Below are 20983 nucleotides of genomic sequence, written 5' to 3'. Positions count from 1 at the left end.
TAAATAATAATAATTACAGCAATTTTTCTCCAAGAAATTACTTTTTTTTAAAGTAAAATATGTGTTCATTTCAAAGACTTTCTTATCACACAAATATGGCACCGGTTTTCAGCTAAGAGCAGGAACACAAATGCTATGATTCAGGGAGCAGAGCAGAGACTCAGGAAGTTAAGAAAATGTGTTGATTGCTTTATGAAGAAGTTGCAAGCTTATGAATCCTTAACACTGTGCAATTAGTGACTACCAGTGAAAACATACCCTCCTCAGGACATCAGCAAATCCATGAATTTCAATAAAGTTACAACTAAACCAATTAACAAGTGAACAAAAAATCAATTATTGTGAAACAGGCTAGAACAAAACAATGACAAATTCTAGTTTTAAAATAAGAATGGGAAAAAAACCAAATTTGCTTTTCAAACATAAGCATTAACAGTCTACACATATTAACACATATGGGAATGATATATCTCATACAAATATTTACATGTGCATACAAAACACATCTGAAAATGCAGCATTTAAAACAAAAGCCACAATCAATCCTACACGTATACATTAAAAGATGCTTGTTCTTTGATCTTCTTAGATATTACAAAAGACATCAAAATTGTGACTTAAACCAAAGGAATATTAATTAGACAAAGAAAAAATGTTACTTTCTCTTGTAAGTCTTTTAATTTTAGCTTTTTGTAACAGCAGCCCAACTTACAAACAGAGGAAACCAGCCATGAGAATACACGATGTACTGCAGAGATCGTAATTCTTTCTTAAATTATAGCACGTGGAAGCTTGCTGGCTTTTTAATTTTTATAATGATGGGTTTCAGAGCGATGTCTCACGTATGCAGTCTCTGGACATCTGAGTATAGGATGTCATTAGGTCACCATATGTACAGATATAGTCTTGCTCTTGAGAATGATGTCAGAGAACTCATTGTTCATGATCAAGCTTACCAGAAAGGAGTCCTCTTAGATTCCTGATATTTAGGGAGCTAATGGAGAGATTCAGAGACTCACAGCTTTGTATCAGATTGCTCCTGTTGATTACATTTCTAAGGCTAGATGGCAGCATTGTCAATTCTCATGATTTTTATCATAAGTTTCCTGATGTTTGTTATTTTCCTTAAAATGCCAGCTGTCAAAATACCAAGTTTCCCTCAAAAACTCAATGTTTCTTTAAAGTTGTGTATTCAGTTGTCTGATGGTCAGAAACATGGCTGGGGTTCAAAATACAGGGATGATAAAACTGGGGGGGAAGTAGACTCTAAGGATGATTTTACACAGCTGACAACTAAGCATAATCTAAACTACTAAATAAATCACAATACTAAAAGAAATTATATTGATAACAAAAGAATATCCTCCAGTTCTCCTTTTAGAAATAAGAGGCAAAGCCCAATGCAGGTGGAGAAAAGCATTTTCCTCTTTTGTTCCCAGGATTAGTGGTTATTTTTAGGCTGTCAACTTCATCTTAGACTTCAAAAGAGCTTTATCAACTTATCTGTTCTTATCCTGTTTCCACTTTGCCCTATTGTCGTTTTATATAAGATACGCAAGTCAGAGATCATCTATTTTTATATCACTTCCAAATGCCAGCTACAACTCCAATGTGAAATAAATAAATAATTACAGTATTAATAATGTCAAGTATTCATTAAAAAAACTATCATAACAACCTTCTAGGAGTAAATTCTTTTTATACTTGTAATCAGTTATGAAATATTCATTTGTTGTTGATCCTCTATACTGCAGTTAATTTGGCAGTAATTATGTGAAGAAAGTTACTAAAATTATACGGTGCTTAAATACTTATGCTGCTACCAAACTCACATTTGGATTATGAGATATCCCCTACTTAATATATTTTAGCTTTCAGTTGACTATCTCATTTAGATCACATTACCTGCATGTTTCAGTTTCTTTAAATGGCATTAACCTTTCTTATACCCACATTAAATGTCTTCACTTACTTCAAATACATGAAACTCATTACATGGTAAAATAATTCATGGTATGATTTATTGATATAAACTCTAAGCAGGACTGTTCAGTCTTTCTTAAATTTACTGTAGAAGAAAAATTCCACCCAATCTTATAGTGGAAATCTAATTAGTCTATATTTTCTTTGGATGGGTTTTGGTGTATTTTCAAACACAGTGGATTTTTGCCACCTTTTCATCTTCAACCTCCAACTGCAGATTGCATACTTCATTCTTTGCACAATAGCCCTAGGATTTTGTTTTCCAGTCTTCAGCCTGTAGGCCACTTGCTAGCAAAGTGTGGTTGCTAGTATAATTTAAATTCCATTTCCTAAATTCCTGTCTCAGAGGCCCATGGGTTAAGCATTCAGGCACTGAGTTTTAGAAACATTGTCACCAATGACCTCTCTTTATGAAAAATAACTTGAGCAAACCGTTAATTCTGGATATTCTATGTAATTTAGTGCAAACACTTGCTACAAATACTATTCTTTAATAATATACTATGTTCAGTTTTCTATATTGAATATAGAAAGCCAAGGGATTTGATAATTTGTAAGGAATTTATGCTAATTTCAGAAAATATAATTTCCATTGAATATAAATAAATACATAAACCTATATAATATGCATATGTAGGTATATAAAATTTTTTTAATCTGATACAATGTTGCTCTCTGATTTAGATTTTCTGTCAAGCAAATTTAAATAGCAGATTTAATTTCAAGATGTTCTGACCAAAAGCAGAATGGCTTATTTTTTAAATTAAGTTTGCCATACTGTTTCAAATCAACTGACAAACCAGTAATCTGAATCACCCTATCAGTACATATCATTATAGAGGGTGGTCTTATAAACCAAACTGATACGGTTAAGACATTCTAATTTTTCCATGATTAAGTTTTTTGACATATTGTGAAAGGTACAGTACTCTGAATGAATGCACTAAATTCTGGAAAATTTTAGAATAATGCCTAGATTTTAGGTGCAGATTTTCATAAGAAAGTAACTTTTCTTTATGCATCTGAGATAAGGGTCAATAATAATGTTATTATATATTCAGATTGTCCAACTCATTCATAAAAGGTCTCATATAAAGACAGGTGTAAACTACAAATCCTGTTCAATTACCTGATTTATTTTAACAGTAAAAGAAGATGTGTATAAAAGCAGATATGAAAGGTATTAGACTTTTACCCTCAGTATGTAATTAACTTCAGCTAGTTTAAAATATAAATATAGGATATATTAAAAATGTTCTGAACAAGATTCCTCTCTATCCTTGAATAGTACCCTGGAAATATTTGTAGAAATATCAGATTCATGTAATATCCCACCTAAAGATTGCATGCTAAAACAATGTTGAGGTTACTCTGGACATCCATCACTTCTGGAAGACATCCATCCTAAAAAAGGCAGATATATCCCTTACTGCAGTATTCTTCCCCTTCAGAGTGGAAAACACTGACCATTTACATGTTGCAGTTGAAAATATATACTTCTACAATTAAACTGAAATGGATTTTAGAAATTTTTTATCTGCTACCTCAAATATACCTCTGCTGAGCCAGGCAGTAATTATCAGCCACCCAAACCCAAGTATGCACAAGCCATCAGCAAGGTCAGCTGCACTGCAGGATTTGGGGAGCTGGAATTGAGGAGCTGGGGGTGGCAGCACAGTTGAAAGCCCATGCAGCTAAAAGTGAATACACAAGGAAGAAATCATTACCACTTGTCTTGGGTTTGTATGGCCAGGTTTTGATAGTGGGAGGGTGGAGGGCTACAGGAATGGTTTCTGTGAGAAGCTGCTAGAAGCTTCCACTATGTCCAATGGAGTCAGTGGCAGCTGGCTTCAAGACAGACCCAGCACTGGCCAAGGCCCAGCCCATCAGCAATGGTGGTAGTGCTCTGGGACAACATAGTTAAAAAATAAATTAATTTATTGCACAGGAGAAAACTGTGGCCAGAGAGGAGTGAGAATATGTGAGAGCAACAACTCTGCAGACACCAGGGTCAGGGGGACAGAGTTCCACCTGCAGCCTGTGCAGGACACCACACCAGATGCCTAAAGGAGGTTGTGACCCTTCCTGGTAGAACTAGCGGCCTCAAGGAGAGAGGAGACCAGGCTGGATCAGGTTTGCTGGCAAGACTTTTGACCCTGGGGGGAAACCACACTGGAGCGGTCTGTTCCTGAAGGACTGCACTCTGTGGAAGGGACTCACACTGGAGCTGGTCGTGAAGAACTGTAGCACGGTGGGAAGGACTCATGTTGCAGAATTTCATGGAGAATTCTGGGAACTGTCTCCTGTGGGAAGGACCCCATATTGGAGAAAGGGAGGGAGTCCTCTCCCTGAGTAGGAAGTAGAGTCAAAAAAAAAAAATGTATTCTCTAACACCCATTCCCATCTCCCTCCCCTGCTGGAGGCGGAGAGAAGGCAGGGAATCATGAATAAAGTTAAATTCAGGAAGTAGGGAGGGGTGGGGGGAAGGTGGTATTAAGTTTTGGGTTTGTTTCTCATTATCCTACCCTGATTTGATTGGTGATAAATTCAAGTAATTTCCTCAAACTGAGTCTGTTTTTTCTGTGATGGTAATTGGTGAGTGATCTCTCCCTGTCTTTAAGGTGATCCATGAGCCTTTTGTTATATAACTGAAATGTCCAGCTGAGAAAGGAGGGTAGTGATAGAGTAGCTTTGGTGGGCACTGTGCATCCAGCCAGAGTCAACCCATGACACTACTTTAACCATCTCAGCACAACCACTGTGCCTATAAAACATTTCACCAAGCCTCCACAGAGCTATGAGCCATACATTATCACTTTGTGTGGTTCTCAAGAAGAATGTTCTCTTACTGGGTGTCATTCAGCATCAAAACTGAACAGGGTGGTCTTTGAGAAAAAGTGAAATGAACTGTTGTGTTCCTGCACAGCAGGAAGACCTACAGGAGAGACAAATATTTTTCTTTCTTGAAGGTGGAATATAATGAGACCTGTTGTTAAATTCAGGTAGTCCACTGCACTGCCCGTGATTTTGATCGCTCTTGAGACAAAGTGCAATAAAAGGCTTATAGGAGAGGAAAGCAAGAAAAGAATATGGAACCTGAATATCACCAGTAACTGCCTAATAATCAAGACATTAAAAGGTTTCAAGTTTTTATTTTATACATTAAACCAATGGACTTATTAGAGCAGCACATAGAGATTACTCAGGGGTTTCACTTTCACTGCATGTGTTACTTAGGCACCCCAGGACAAAACAATTCAGATTATACTGCAGGGAACAACATAGCACTGGAATAAGAGAATGATTTTGCAACCTCACTCTTATGGCTCCCTCATAGACTGGTTTCTTTGTGCCAGTGGCAACTCGCCTTAGTAAAAAGGATGTAAGAGCCATGGGATTTGGTCTCATTTCCTCTGTAGCTGTCATTTTCCAATCCAGTGTGAGTCATCACAATATCTCTCAATAACTATTGCACTTCATATACCCCCAGGAAATACATATTAAGACTGTTATTTTTAACTATATTCTCAGATCTCGGGAAGACAGTGATTTAATTTCATGCTCTTTTCTCCCTCTTCCCTAATTTCTATTGAGCTCAGTTTCTATTTTCCATCCGTATTTTAAAATGCCAGTTTGCTTGTTTAAAGCTGAAATGAGGTGTTTGGACAATGGAGTCTGACTTCTTTTCCTCTTCCAACTTTCACTAAAAAGGAGAAAAAAAAATAGATTCTGCACTTGACAAAAATCATATTTTCTTGGCTTGCAACACACATGAGATTGCTACCTGTTATATGAGGTGGGATCATAACATATAAATGGTCACAAATCAATAAAAATAAGCAAACAGTGTATTATTACTGAAGAGATTTAAATATTTTAACAGTGATCTGCTGCTTGACAGTACATTTGCTACCTGTTTGTAGTCACACAGAGACCAGAAACCACTAATATTTGTTTAAAGTTCATGTGATATTTATAATTTTGGCTATTGATTTCTATAGTCACAACACTGAGCTGATTAAAAAAAAGGCTAACCTTAAACTATAGCTTTGGGAATGAATCACTGCCTGAAAAATTTCATTACTTTCTAAGTCTATCTAGGTTACCAAAAGAGAAAAATGTAACATACAGATAAACAAAAATTTCTCAAAAAAAGGTATTTTTTTACTTTAGATTTTTTACTCTCAGATTTTTTTTACTTTTACTTTTTTGCTTCATTTAGATGTTGCTAAAGCTCTTTTGTATTTTTTATTTCCTTTTTTGACAAACCTTTTCTATTTCTATTAACTACTTGGGTGACATCTCCAAAAGGCAAATTTTTGACTATAACTTTACTGAGGTGTGTGGAAATGAAGCTAATTTTAGAACTTCTCATTACTACATTGGCACATCTTTTGAGGTTCTTCCTTCAAGAGAAGCTTTTTCCTCTGTGAAAGCAAATGTTCCTTCCTTACAAGAAGATTCATAATTTTTCCCAAACAAACCACACCACTCTAATATTTTGAGCCTGGGACTGGAAAGACATTTGAAAGCTCTTGAATTCTACTCAGATGAAAAGTCCTTGTAAGATCAGAAAAAGGTTCCCTTCAAATATCAATATAATTGATATTTTAAGAACATTTGTTCAATAAAAATTTCATTTCCCTAGTAACACATTCAGCTGTTTCTCTTCTGTTTGGATTAAAATCTCTAAATGCACATATTTTTGCAGAAGAAATATATGCTGAGAGAAGAAAATAACCCATCCCCTTTTAAAAAATTGTATCAGTATGACTTTGAACTTTCATCACATTTTCCAAAATGCTAAGATGCTCACATTTCAGTGATCAACATAATATCATTCTCACTTTAGCAGCTCTTAATAGTTCCTCTACATGTAGCAGCTTGAATTTCCTGATGTCTTGCTGACATATTTTTGGCCATTATTGTAGAGGCTTGATTCACTCAAGAGCCTAATAAGCACTGAAGCTTTACAATGAAGAATGAAATTATCAAGCAACTTGAAGATCTGCAGACAATTTAGTTCAGTCTTACATTACTCCAAAAACCAGAAGCCTGGAGAAGATCTAATTTACAATTTCCAAACTATATGGAAATTTACCAATCAAAAGGCAACTAATCACTCAGGACATGGAAAGAATGGTTGAAAGTGGTAAAAAATTTTACCTACTTATATTTCCAGGTTATGGAGATGTAATAATAGGGTAGAAAGCTGGTTCTATTTCTGCTATAAACATGTGTCATGTCAAAAAGGAGGAGAAGATTCAACAGAGTCCGTGGGGTGTTTTGCATATCTCACATTAGACAAGTGGTAACCATATGGCATAACCTGGAAATTAAAAGCCCTGAAAGCATACTTGCTTAAATTTTAAACCACGGCTTTACACTGAAATAAATATTATTAGTTAAAATAACAATAACAATAACAATAATAATAACAGAGTTATGTTTTTTCTATGTTGTTTCTATGTTTTCTATGGATTTAACTGCAATACATACTTTCTATACAAATGTTTTGTACAGAATAGCTTTTTTTAGTTTTTTGTTTTTCCTTGCTACCAGTGTAAGTATAGAGAGAGGAATTTTTTCATACTTCCAATCATTCCTTTTTATCATTAGTAAAGATTCAGCCTTGGGTCTTTCAAAATAATTCTGATGAAGCAGCAGTGGCCATAATAGAGAACAGCTTGCTCTTATTTTCCGTGCTTTACTAGTTCCATATTACAATGGGAAATATTAGAGATTGGTTCTTTGTTCAAAATTAAATCTAACTCCTTCAAATTGAACTGGGCCTAAAGAAAGAAACCGTGTATGTTACACAGCTTAACCTACATCTGGCCTGGTTTAAAAAAACCAGAAAATTGGGTTTCTGTTATCAGATCAATTATCACTCAGTGCATATCTATATTTACATGATGAAAACAAATGGGAATAAACAGTGTGCTGTTATTAAAACTATTAATTGTTTTTAAATTACAGATATGAACAAATAGCACTGGAAATCCTGAAAATGAGTAAGAAACTGCAGACCTAAATATATGTATCCTTATATCTCAAGTAGGTCAGGTCTCACCCTACACTTGATTCTTCCCATTGGAATGAATATTAGTGAAGTAAAATATGAAGTGAGTCTTTCCCAAAGTCCTCTTGAATATCTTAATTCCGTGCCCTTGACCCTCCATCAGTAGAATACTAGGGATTATTGAAAGTTTTAGAAGAGTGTTAAGTGGGAGTTAAACATTAGCAATAACTGGGCAGAAAAATTCCAGAACTTTTACCATCTGAAGATGGCCCCTGGTTTCTGAGGGTCTGTGTGGGGAGCATGAAGGAGCCTCTTTACACCCACAAAGAGGAAAAACTAAATTCCATCAATGGAAACAGCAGTGAGTGTGGAGTGCTCCTCAGCCGTCTGTTGCAATATGCATCTTTGTGCTCCAACTGTGCACTCTCTTTCAGTGAGTTTTGTGCGAAACATTTAGCCTGTCCTTCTGGTTTTTCACTGAAAGTCCCACAAGTGACAGCATCCCTGGAAAGTGAAATTAAAGCAATCTAGATGTTGGGGGGGAGGAAGAATCTGAAAATACTTTTTAAGCTCATGAAATGACACTGAATTTGATTCTTATTTTTGTTAATAGCTTTTTCTTCATAGCAAAGCCAAGGTCAGCTAGGCATAAGGGTTGTTAGAAGTTTACCACCCCTTTGTTGACCAGCTCTAGTACATGTTATTTTTATTGTACTGACATTTAGAAAATACTTTATATCTAAACTACTGGTACTGAGAAGTCAAGAAATTTCTATTTTGGCAAGTATTTTGCAAATCTGATTTCCTTCCACCCTAAATCTAAGAGACAAAATGGTGGTTCTTAGCTTCAGTTCTTTTTTTTATCTTGAAAAATATTGTTATACAAATATATAAAAAAAGATTTTGTGTAATTTAAAACTTTTTAGCAATATAGGTGAGAATAAAATAAGGTTGAATGTGAAAAAATCACCAAACCTGCAAATTTTAAAAGTGAAAAATGGAAATGTTTGATAATAATAAAAAAGTAGTCTATTCTTACAGTGCATATATATGTATTTTTTTTATTCTAGTGAAGTTCTTTTAGGACTCATTTTATTTAGATAACAACTACTACTGTTTATTTGTTTAATGATCTGTTGGAAATATATTAGCAACATTTTAAGATGAATTTAGACCGGAAAGGGAAACAATCAGTGCCCCATCTCCATCTTATTTCTCCAGATGTCATAATTCCACATAGTGGACAGGTTTTCTTCAATTAACTCTACTCGATTTATCTGGCATGTTCACTTACATACGTGCTGAGTTTCTGTTTGTACCCAAGGAAATCTAAGCATAGGCTATAAGTTCACATGATTGTGAGAGCAACAGTATGCTGAAGCAAGACAGTCCATGTCTTCAGCATTAAAGAGCATCCACCATTGGCACCATTTTTCAGCTAGTTCTTTGAAGCCCGTTTTGGGTTATAAGAACTCAGGCTGTGCCAGCTAAATGCAACTCTCTGTGGACTAGAAGCAAGGAACTACATTATTCAGGAAACTGCAATAGAACAACAAAAGACATCTGGAAATGGGAAAGGCTTGAAGAACTGTGGCTTAGTGCCCACAAACCTATCTGCCTTTGCAGACGGCTATTTTGATGCCTTTCTAGGAATGGTGTTGCACTGTGTTATTTTATCAGTATTTTTCATATGGAGGTATAATTTATAGGAACACCTTGGCCAGGCACAGGAGGCTTAGACAATCCATTTTCTGGATAAATGTACATGAGGACCTAAACCAAGAGGAAACAAAAGCCTGATATTCCATCCTATTCTTTGCTAACCTTGTTCAAAAAGCTTGCCCCAAAATCAGTACCCACTGGAATGGGTACACAAAGCGGATGCACACATACTGCATTTTGGAAGTCTAGATACTGAAAAATCCTGGTTGAATATTCGGAAGTGACAATAACTGCAACTGATGCTAATGGCTTTTATAAAAAACAGATCAGTCCTGAAATTAAAATATGTCATACTGCTGAATCTAGCAGTGATATATGAAGTGAATTTCTCAAATTTTTAGACATCAGCAAATATGCACCTGTTATGGACAGAAGCAAAAAGATCATCATAGAGGACTACTGCTGTGATTCACAGCTACTCCTATTTATTTTTGCTTTATTAGCTAAAAACATATTAAGAAAATTTAAATCAAGCTCTCTGAAACTGGAAAGAAAAACTTTAATCCTTCATTTTAGCTCTCCGAAATTGATTTAGCATAGCATACAGGTTTAAATATGACAAAAAATGATAGCTTAATCTTTGAGTGATTTTGCCATGTGCAGTAAACCTGGGATTACCCACTGCAGAACTGAAGTCTGAGTTTTTTGGCAGGAGAAAGCATCTTGCTCCTCACCTGCTTCAAGATTAATAATATCACTCCAACGAGATTAGAGCCATTACTCTTTCTGACCTGACCCAAATGGTACAAATGGGATTTTAAAGACAGTGTCTACTGAAAGATCCAGCAGAATGATGAGGTACACAGAATAGCTACCATGAGGAATCAGCAGTGATAGACTGTCAGTGTTATAAAGAAGATACCCTATTAGGTTTAGCTATTATCGCAGAAGAAGATTATAGTCATAGATCCTGACCTTTAATTAAATGGACAGCACAAAGACAGAGAAAGAAAGATAAACAAACTTGTGCAAAAAGTGGCAACTTTTTCTGTCTTGGTAGCAAGAACAGTGTGAAGTTGAAAAGGAGCAGTGAGCAATGGGAGATTTTACAGATTGTTTTTTCTCTCATTTGGTGAAGAGGTAAAAAGTGGTGTTGACATAGAACAAAAGATCTGCTTTATTGGTTAAACAGAACAATAAGTCTGGATTTCCACAGTTAGGAAAGGAGAGAAGGAGGGAAGGAAGGAAGAAGGAAAAGGAAAAGGAAAAGGAGGAGGAGGAGGAAAGGAAAGTATTGTTTATATTTTATTAACATGTATTTTGAAGTTGTCTTTGGTTTTATTCTCTAGAGAACTGGTGTACTTGATGCTGAATACTAATAAACAGTGGATAAGCTTTAGCTTTCACTTGTCCTAAATGTCACTTCCCAAGGGTCACAATATGGCAGGATAATAATGCGCATCATCTTCTTACCTCATATTTTCTAAATAATGAAAAAGATACACGATGAGAAAAATGTTGGTACCATCTGAAGGTGTCATGAAGAAAAATAAATATACACCACTGTGTTTGAAATAAGTTTATTTATTGAACTTTCATCATCCAAGGACAATCACATAGAGTATTATGTGTCTGGATCTAGTTCTAAGGTACTTGTGCTTGTTCAGGGTACACTGTAACTTACTTCATGATCAATTCTAGGATAATGTTCTTTTTGTAGAATAAGCCTACGTAAGCATGAGCAGCACACAGCACAAGCAATTCTGTCAATTATTTGTAAAACTGTGACAAGAATTGCTGAGTTCTCATAATCAGTTGGTTCTTGAGAAAAAAACAAAACTATTTCATTTAATGACACTTAAAATCATGATAGATTCAGATTCTATTTGCTCTTAATCTGATTGTTTACATGAAGAAAAGCTAGAGTTTAAAAAATTTTGAGTTCTTCATTACTATCAATTTTAACAATATCTCCAGTCCTCCACTATAAAAGCTGCAATGTATAAAAGAGCCTCATGACTAAGAATTTTGAAGATGACAAGACTAGAAAGAGTACTAATTCAGTGAACTCAAAGATGAAGGCTTAAATACAGGACAGGAAAAATAGTTATTATTATGATTGACAAGTAATGAACATTCCCAGCTGATTTAAAACAGATTCCACAAAAACTAGAGAAAAATAGCCAACCAGGAACAAATTATATACACTAATGGAAAGTCCTACAGCACTTAACAAATATATTCTGTTTAAAATTTTATATTTATCAGGAAAGTCTGTTGTAACTCACAGAAACTTTTTAAGTATTTGAATTTGAGAAGTTCCCCAGATTTTGTGAGGAAAGCGTACATTTCATAGCTGGCTTATAGCATACATGATATAGCTGATTTTTCTTTTCCAACAAAACAAGAAACTGCTACTTAAAGCAACCGATGTGGAAGTTTCTGCCACATCATCTAGGACTTTGAACAGTGGTGGTTTCTCACATTTCTGGATTTGGTTGTAACAACACAGGGTGCAATGAGTGGTACATCTTGCCCTATCCATAGAATCATTCTACTAGAGAAAAGTGTAGGGGTAGTCCTGTAGCTCTAACTATAGTACTTATAGTATTTTTAGTTCCAAGTCATGACTGACATGGGAGTTGTTATATAATACAACTGTCTATTATTGTAACCCAGTGACTTTCATCTGAATAAGAAAACATTTGTGGAGTTTGAAATGAAATAACAGCAAATATTTGTGATATTACAGGATCTGTAAGGTTGGAAAAGACCTCTAAGACCATTGAGTCCACCAATTAACCCAGCACTGCCATGCTCACCACTAAACCAGTGACATATCCACACATTTTTTAACACTTCCAGAGATGGTGATTCTTCCACTTCCCTGGATAGCCTATTCCAATGCTTGACCACCCTTTCAGTGAAGAAATTTTTCTTATGTCTAATCTAATCCTCCCCTGATAAAGCTATTTAATTTTCTACTATATAATAATGTAAGGGCATGTGCTTTGACCTCTGGAAGCTTAACTGCAACTTTTGAACTGTTCCTCTAAATCATCCATTGTAACAAGCCCCTCGTCATTTATTTCATTTATTTTTCAGTGAATAGCAGTTTTGTTCACAAAATTACAAAATACTGACGGCCTTTCCATAACAGAATCAGAGGCCTGTAATAACAGAAACAGTTACCCTTAAGTATTGAAGTATTTGAATACCTGGGTAGATTGGCAAAATCTATCTGAAATGTGCAGTGTTCCAAACTTTTCACTTTAGTATATATCAAATATACATATGCAAATATACTCATGTATGTTCTCATTCACATAAAATTAAATTATATTGACAGACAGCTTCAATTTTCCACGGTTAAAAAAGATTGTTAATAATTGTTTTAAGAGTCAACAAAATTTTAAATCATGTTGCACAGAAATTTGAGTTTTGAAAGCAATTATATTTAGTACCTATAGACCCCCACCACACATTCAATTAATTTTAAACAAATCACTTCCAAAAAAAATAAAGGAAAAGAGTTAAAGAAGGCAGAGATGAGGTATCTGAAATATAAATATTTACCCATGCAAACCCTTATTCATATGAATAATCAAATTGGCCTTCATCAAAGTACACACAAGTAAATCTTTGCAAGATCAAACTACTATCTTGCTGACTATCCTTAAAATCAAGGACATTCAAGAAATAAGGGACATAGAACAATGATTCTGCAGTATTAAACATTAAATCAATGATCAAATATTAAATGGAGGATTACAGAAAATGACTAAGATGCATTGCTCTTAATTGTGTAAGTTATGGACCCAATTGCTGGTTTCATTTGCAAAAAGGAAACCATTTACAAGGTTAATTGCAGTGTCACCTCACAGCCTCCAGTTCTTTTTCATGTTGTGCAAAGCAAGTGTGAACAGATGGACAAGAATAACATCTGGCAGAGAGAAGTGGGATCAATGTTGTTGACAGTCTTGACTGATTTCTTTTGGTGTGCACACAAAATAATTGGTGACAGAAAGTGCAGTTAGAAGTAAAGATCCGAGCCTAAAGTGAACCTTTGCTGATGTTATTAGGGAAAAAACTAACTTCTGTTAGTTTTGACTAACAGACAAACTTTGACTCCTTGTCAAAGTTTGGAACACATTAAGCGTCTTGCAAAAAAGGTGATGATAATTGGCTTTTGTACAATATATGTCCTTAAAATGAGTGACACTGTCACGTAGTTTTCTTCATTTACATTTACTTTGATCTCCAAAACTACAAGGCTCTAATTTAAGCTCCATTTGTGGAAAGGTGTGTATGTGAAGCAACTATAAGAGTCTTCATTTTCATCCTGTTGGGGTTTGAGTCTGGCTCTCTGCCAAGTCTCCAAATCTCACCACAAGAACTACCCCCCCCCCAGAAACCAAGGGAGAAGAGAAAAAAAACCCAAGAGAACTGAAAAGAGAGACAGGTAGCTAAAGCAATATATATAAATATATTTACACATATTACAGTTATATACAATTGAAATATATATACAATTTCAAAAGGGAAAGGGAAGGGGGAAGGGAAAAAAGGAACAAAACCAAAATAAAATATACACGATCAATAGCCCAAGATCTAGCAACTAAAAGAATTAGCAAAAGAATATCTTACTACTCTCCTTGGGACAACAGATAGTCGTGCTGGAACGACCGCCAGCAACCTCTGTCTCCCAAGGTCAACAAGGCCTTACCAGGCCTCACTCCCCAACATGGCAGACTCAACAGCAGGGAAACCCACACCTCCAAAGCTGCCAGAAGGAAAGAGGGCCAAAGACCTTTCCTCCTTTCTTCTTATACCCTGGCTTATGTAAAAATCGTAGGGAATATCGGGTAAATCTGGGCACTTCCTTGGTTACAAACTGGTCACCAATGAAGGCCCTGGCTAAACTACCACACATTCCCATATAACTGTGTTAAAATATGGTAGATACTATGAGCAACAGATCTGCAAAAAACATCCAAGACTGCTAAAGGAAACTTATAGGATGCACAATACTATATTCTAAGTTCTTTCAATTATTTAACATTACTTTTAAGCTACTTTTTAAAGGTGGTTTTAAATTGGGGAATTTAGATTATTTCAAAACCATTCTCCAATATCTTGGGGAGTGGTTGTAGCAGTGAAAGACAGTCCCTGTTTGTACAAAAGGACAAATGTAGTACCCGCCTTTACCAAATGCCAGAAAAAAACTCTGGGGAATTACAAGCTAGAAAACCTTACCTCAGCTCCTGGCAATCTTATCCTTATGGAAGTTATTTCAAGGCAAAAGAAAGAAAAAATGTTGTATGGAAGTTAATAGCACAGACTTCCAGTGGGTAAATAATGCTTTACATTCCCCTTTGTCCCATTTCTCCAGTCTCTGCTTCAGGCCTGCTCTTGAGTTTATCAGCTTCACCCCAAATCTGACATAATTTAGAAACCTGATGAGAGTGCACTCTGCTTCTTCTTATTTTTGGTTTACTTTTATTTTTTTTAATAGAAATATTGCACAGGACATATGCCAGGATATGTGGATTTATATTGGAATGGGCTTCTAGGTAGGATATGAAACATTAACCACTTAGATGCTGACATTCCAGCCAGTTTTCACCCATCTGCTGAACTAGTCATCTAGACAATAGCATCCCAAGTTGGTTACGAGGATACTATAGCTTCTTTTTTCGATAACTTGATATAAAAGAATATTTTTTTGTTAATTATTTGTTTCTAATCTTGACTTATTTGAAAAGGTCTAGTTGTGTAGTCAATTCAGAGGGTCACTTGGGCTAGACTTGCTCTGGGCAATATTTTGAAAACCGGTGTAACTTAAAATTGGCATAACTTAAAAAGAAACACAGTCAGTTGTTTTGAATATCTCTGTCTTTGCATGTCATGTAAAGAAAATTGCTTTTCAGATTGGTTTTCAAAATGACCAATCACTTGTCTTATATATATAGTTTATATATATAATACTTCATATGAAGTATGAAGACTTTTACAACAAAACACAGACCACAACGAATCATTAAAACTCTTTGGTTAAATTTCTGTTGTAGAAATTATCTGTTTCTGTACTCTTCAAATAAAATTAATATTATTAAAGACCTTCTACAATTCAGTCTTTAGATCCTGAGGTCACAAGATTTTGGGTAGCTAAAGTTTACTTCTTTCAGTAGACTTCTTCTGATTTCTGTCAGATTTTGCTTTGATAGTCCTTAAAACTATACTTTAATACCAGATTAAAATATCTTATTGTTAATACTGTCGTGCCTTTATGGTACCAGGAGAGATGCATTGGTGCATTTACTTTTTTAGTATTTTGTGTATATTTTTCTCTTTTCCTATCTTTTCTCAAGGTAGGAAATAATTTCCCAGTTATCAATCACAAAGTAGACTGTGCTGTATGCACATGACACATGGGAGAGGAAGTTCAGGGTTGAGCTCACACTTGGTCTTAGTATTCCCTCTACAAAATACAAATAAAGTTGTCTCTGTATTGTCAAAATAAAAAACATTGAGTGAAACGTGTAATTAATTATCACCGACATTCTAATGCCTGGGATCCAACCAGTTACAAATGAGCTTCTTCTTGTTGTGTTCCTTCAACATATACTCTTTTCCCTCTGACACATATAGAGGAAGGGGCTTTTTTGTATTCAGCTATATACGGGAGCTGTTACTAAACAGTTTATTCTTTTCCTCTGACATTGTCTTCAATATTTTTCAGCTCATCAATTCTGATTAGTTGCACACAAATCTGTATGTACAAGGGGCAATACACAATATGGTTTATTTTCCTATATTTGCACATTTTCTGTTACAAGTGCTGTATGAATACTAATAATACAAACAAGGAAAAAAAACTTTGCAGAAGAAGTGTGAACAGGCATATTTTTTTAAATTGCAGCAAAGAAGAATGGGTATATACAGAAAGATAAACTTGACAAATTGAAGGAATGGATTAGATGCTGACATGTTTGCTGAAGACTGATAGAGGATGACAGTGGTCCAGGGTTTCTGGTACTGTGTTTCTACAGCTGACAATATCCATTGGAATCTTTCACCATAGCACCAGTTACTGTAATAATACTAAATCCTTTCAGGTAGTTGATAAAAATTTCTACTTTGTCTTCTCTCCCTTACTGTTTCCTTATAGTGCTGTGATATTACTAAGGCAGTAACATTTTTACCCATGATGGAAACTGCAGCACAGTGTTGGAGCAGATTTTCTCAGAACCATATTTACTTTCTTCCTGGGACCTGCAAGATCTCACCTGAAGACCTTTGATTCTTTGCAAGGGAAGACAGAACATGCAACAATCAGAAAATAATGTGACTCCCATCCTTCTTGTATCCATGTAATTTCTGTAGAGAGGTCATGAGGGTAGGAAGGGAGAAGAAAAACACATTTGTTCATTATAATCTCTGGATTAAAATAGAAAAAATACAGATTTATACAAAGTTTGGTGAAAGATGATAAGTGAAACTCTGTAAATAGGAAAGTAAATGTATTTGTGACTAAGGGATAATTATGCCAGAAGAGATGTGCTGTAAACAAAGCTTTAAGTCAGGTGTATGTATGTTTTGAAATTACAAAATACCATGAAAAAAATAAAATTCTGTGTTGAAGAGGATTTGAATGCAATATTGGTGTTTTAGTATATGTTATCTAACATGGTAACGAGTGTGAAAAATAAGAAATATTTGACAACATTTAAGTGTATAAAACAGGTTATTTTGATGAATTTAGGTGGACTGAGTCAGTACCATAAAGCGACATGGTGCAATGATAACATTCTTGATAGCATCAATGGACATTTCTTGAACCAGCCAGTTAGAGACTTCAAGATCTGGTACAGTCTTTAATTAGCTCTTGAGAATTGTTAAAAGCATTATTCCAGACAAAAATGTCAAATGGAATTGCTATAATAGTGGCAATAAAGCAGTGAAGTTCTAATCATTACAGGAAAACAAACAAACAGAAAATCAACAAAGTAAAACAAAACAAAACAAACAAAAACCCCCCCAAAACCCCAAAACTAGTTTGTTTAATAGTAGTAAATATTAAAATTAGTCTAATATTAAAAGGGGAATGAACAAAATGAGGAAGAAGAAAATCAAAAGGCACAGTCAAAAAGGAAAAGACCAGAATGGTACAGAGATGACGATCATTGCTACCATAGATCAACATTGGTATAAACCACAAATTAAGTATGACTTTAAAAGAACTCAATAAAAACTAATGTGATCAAATTGGAGTATTGGAAAATTATTACAAACATAGACATCCTTCAGAAAGAAAAATCTATATCTTACTGGGGAAAACTGAAAAGAACTAACTTTGATGACTTAAAAGCACAATAATGTGCATGAGAAAAGATTTTTATAGGCAGATTTCTCATCCCAACATACTTTAAAATACCACAGAAGCGTAAGTTGAAAGTATAAGGCACTAGGTTGTGAAGCTTGTAAATTATGATGCTATAAAAGGAAACTAAATTCTTTGCAAGACTAATTAACATTTTTCATTGGTTTACACAGAAGGATTTTGCTAGGTTGTCACAGTGATGATTTTTCCTTGTACTTACAGTGATGAACTGTGTAAAATTGAAATCTTGGTAGAAATGGCTTCACAACAAGTTGCTAAATTTTATAGCTAGAAATTGCCAAGTATTTTTAAGAAACATTAATTTAAGATTAAAAATCTCTCTATAGTGCATAATCGGCTGTTTACCTCAGCTTTAACATCAAGGGAATAGAAGTTAGTTTTTAAAAATAAGTTACGTTTACAAAAAGTGCCATAGCCAACAAAACAGAAGAGTGAGGTCCCCACAGAGTGAAAGCTGGAAAAATGGAAGCCATGACCAACACATTAATGAGACTCATAAAATATCAAAAGTGACTACAGACTTCTGTGGGCAGTTTTCAAGGCCACGGGGATCCAGCTGGTCTCCTCAATCCTGCCACTGAGGAGAAAAGGTATGAGGAGAAGGGCACTAATAGAGCAAGTCAATAATTGACTGCAGAAGTGGTGCTGTATATGTATAAATGCACTTAATATGGAGAATAAATGTGAGTTAGAAATCTGCATGCAGTTACTGAACTATAATCTTGTTGGGGTCATGGAGGCATGGTGGTTGGCTCCCATGAATCGAGTGTTACGATAGAGGGATACAGGCTCCAGTAAGGGTCAGTAAGAAGGACAGTAAAAGAAGAAGAGGAGTGAGGATTGTCCTTAATGTGATGAAGTAGCTGATCTGCATGGATCTCTCCCTGAGGATGGACAAGGAGCCAAGAGAGATTATGGGTTAGGAATAAAGAGAGGACAGGCAAAGCTAACATGACAATGGGTACCTGCTAGAGGCCATATGATGAGAAAGAAGCAGTGGATGAAGCAAAGCGGTATGAGCAGCATCACATTCACAACCCCTGGTCCTGGTTAACCACATGATATCTGTTGGGGGGTGAACACAGCAGGACATTAGGAATCCAGAAGTGCATTTATGACAAATTCTACCTCCAAGGAATTGAAGAACCAGTGAGAAGTGTCCTGTTGGACTTTCTATTCACCAAAACGGAGAGGTTTGTTAGGAAAGTGAAGAGCAAATGCAATTTGAATGTGTGACCAGGAGAGTGTGAGGTTCAGTATCCCGGGACCAGTGAGGAGAGTGAAAAACAAGCTCACAACACTGGACTTCAGGAGAGAAGATTTTGGCCTCTTCAAAGATGTGATTGGAAGATGCCCATGAGATAAGGCCTCGGAGGGAAGGGGAGCCCAAGAAAGCTGGTTAATATTCAAGAGTCACCTTCTCCAACCTCAAGAGACCTCCATACCAAAGAAAAAATGTCAGTTAAAAATGCTAGGAGGCCTACATGGATGAATAAGGAACTCCCTAGACAAACTCTAACACAAAAAGGAAGCCTACAGAGGATGGAAGCAAGGAGAGGTGACCTGGAAGGAATATAGAAGGGATCCAGGGATGAAATTATGAAAGCTAAAGCCCAAATGGAACTGAATATTGCCAGGCATGTCAAAGACTAGAGGAAAGGCTTCTCTAAGTACACAGGCAACAAAATGAGGAACTAGGAAAAATGTGTGCCCATTGTTCAATGAGACAGGGGACCTGGTTATACAGAAAGTGCAAAAGGAGGAAGTACTGAAATGCCTTCTTTGCCTCAGTCTTTACTAGCAGGACTGGTCTTTAGGAATACCAAGTATCAGAGATCAAGAGGAAACACTGGAGGAAAGATAACATAACCCTAGTGGAAGTTGAATAGGTTAGGGAACACTTAAGCAAACCAGGTACACATGTGTCCCTGGGCCCTGATGGAATGCACTACAAGTGTTAAAGAACCTGTTAGACGTCACTGGGAGGCCAATCAATAGTCTTTGATTAACCATGGTGACTGGGAGAAGCACATGAAGACGAGAGGAAAGCTAATGTCACCTTCTTACGGAAGAAGGAAGACCCAGGGAATTACAGGTTAGTCAACCTCATCACATTTTCTAGTAAAGTGATGAAACAGCTAATCCTGTAAACCATTTTTTTGGTACATAAACAGTAAGAAAATCATCAGAAGTAGTCAGCATGGCTCCATGATGGGAAAGTCATGCTTGACCAACTGGATAACCTTCTACAGTGAATGACTGGTCTGGTACTCGAGAAGAGAGCAGTGGGCATTGTCCACTGGGACTTCAGTAAGGCCTTTGACACTGTCTCCCATAAGATCCACAGAAAGAATGTTAATGTACAAGCTGGATGAGCAAACAGTAAGATGCATTTAAAACTGGCTGAAAGGCCAGGATCAGAGGGTGATGATTAGCAGTGCAAAGTCTGGTTGGAGGCGAGTGACTTTCACCCTACCCCAGGGGTTACTACTGGATCCAGTGCTGCTTAACATCTTCATTAATGATTTAGATGATAGGCAGAACTTACCCTCAAAGGATTACTAGCTGATACACCAGACGGCCATGCTGCCGTCCAGGTGGATCTCAACTGTCTGGATAAATAGGTCAACAGGATACTCATTAAGTTCAATAAGGAGCAGTGAAAAGTTCTGCCTCTGGGAAACAGCAACCACATGTGCATATGGAGCTGGGAGCTACCCAGATAGAGAGCAGCTTGGGTCCCGATGGACAAGATGAGCTTGAGAAGTCCCTTCCAACCTCAAACATTCTGTGATTCTGTGAAAAGGTTCTGTACTAAGACGGATAAACAAACTCACAAGCGGTCAGAAATGAACAGCCATATAAAGTTTATAAAAATAGTGAAATATTTGTAGTTCATCTAAAAGAGATAG

Source organism: Corapipo altera, unplaced genomic scaffold (assembly GCF_003945725.1).
Source record: "Corapipo altera isolate COAL_440 unplaced genomic scaffold, ASM394572v1 49, whole genome shotgun sequence".
NCBI classification, from domain to species: domain Eukaryota; kingdom Metazoa; phylum Chordata; class Aves; order Passeriformes; family Pipridae; genus Corapipo; species Corapipo altera.
Note: the sequence above shows the minus strand (reverse complement) of the source record.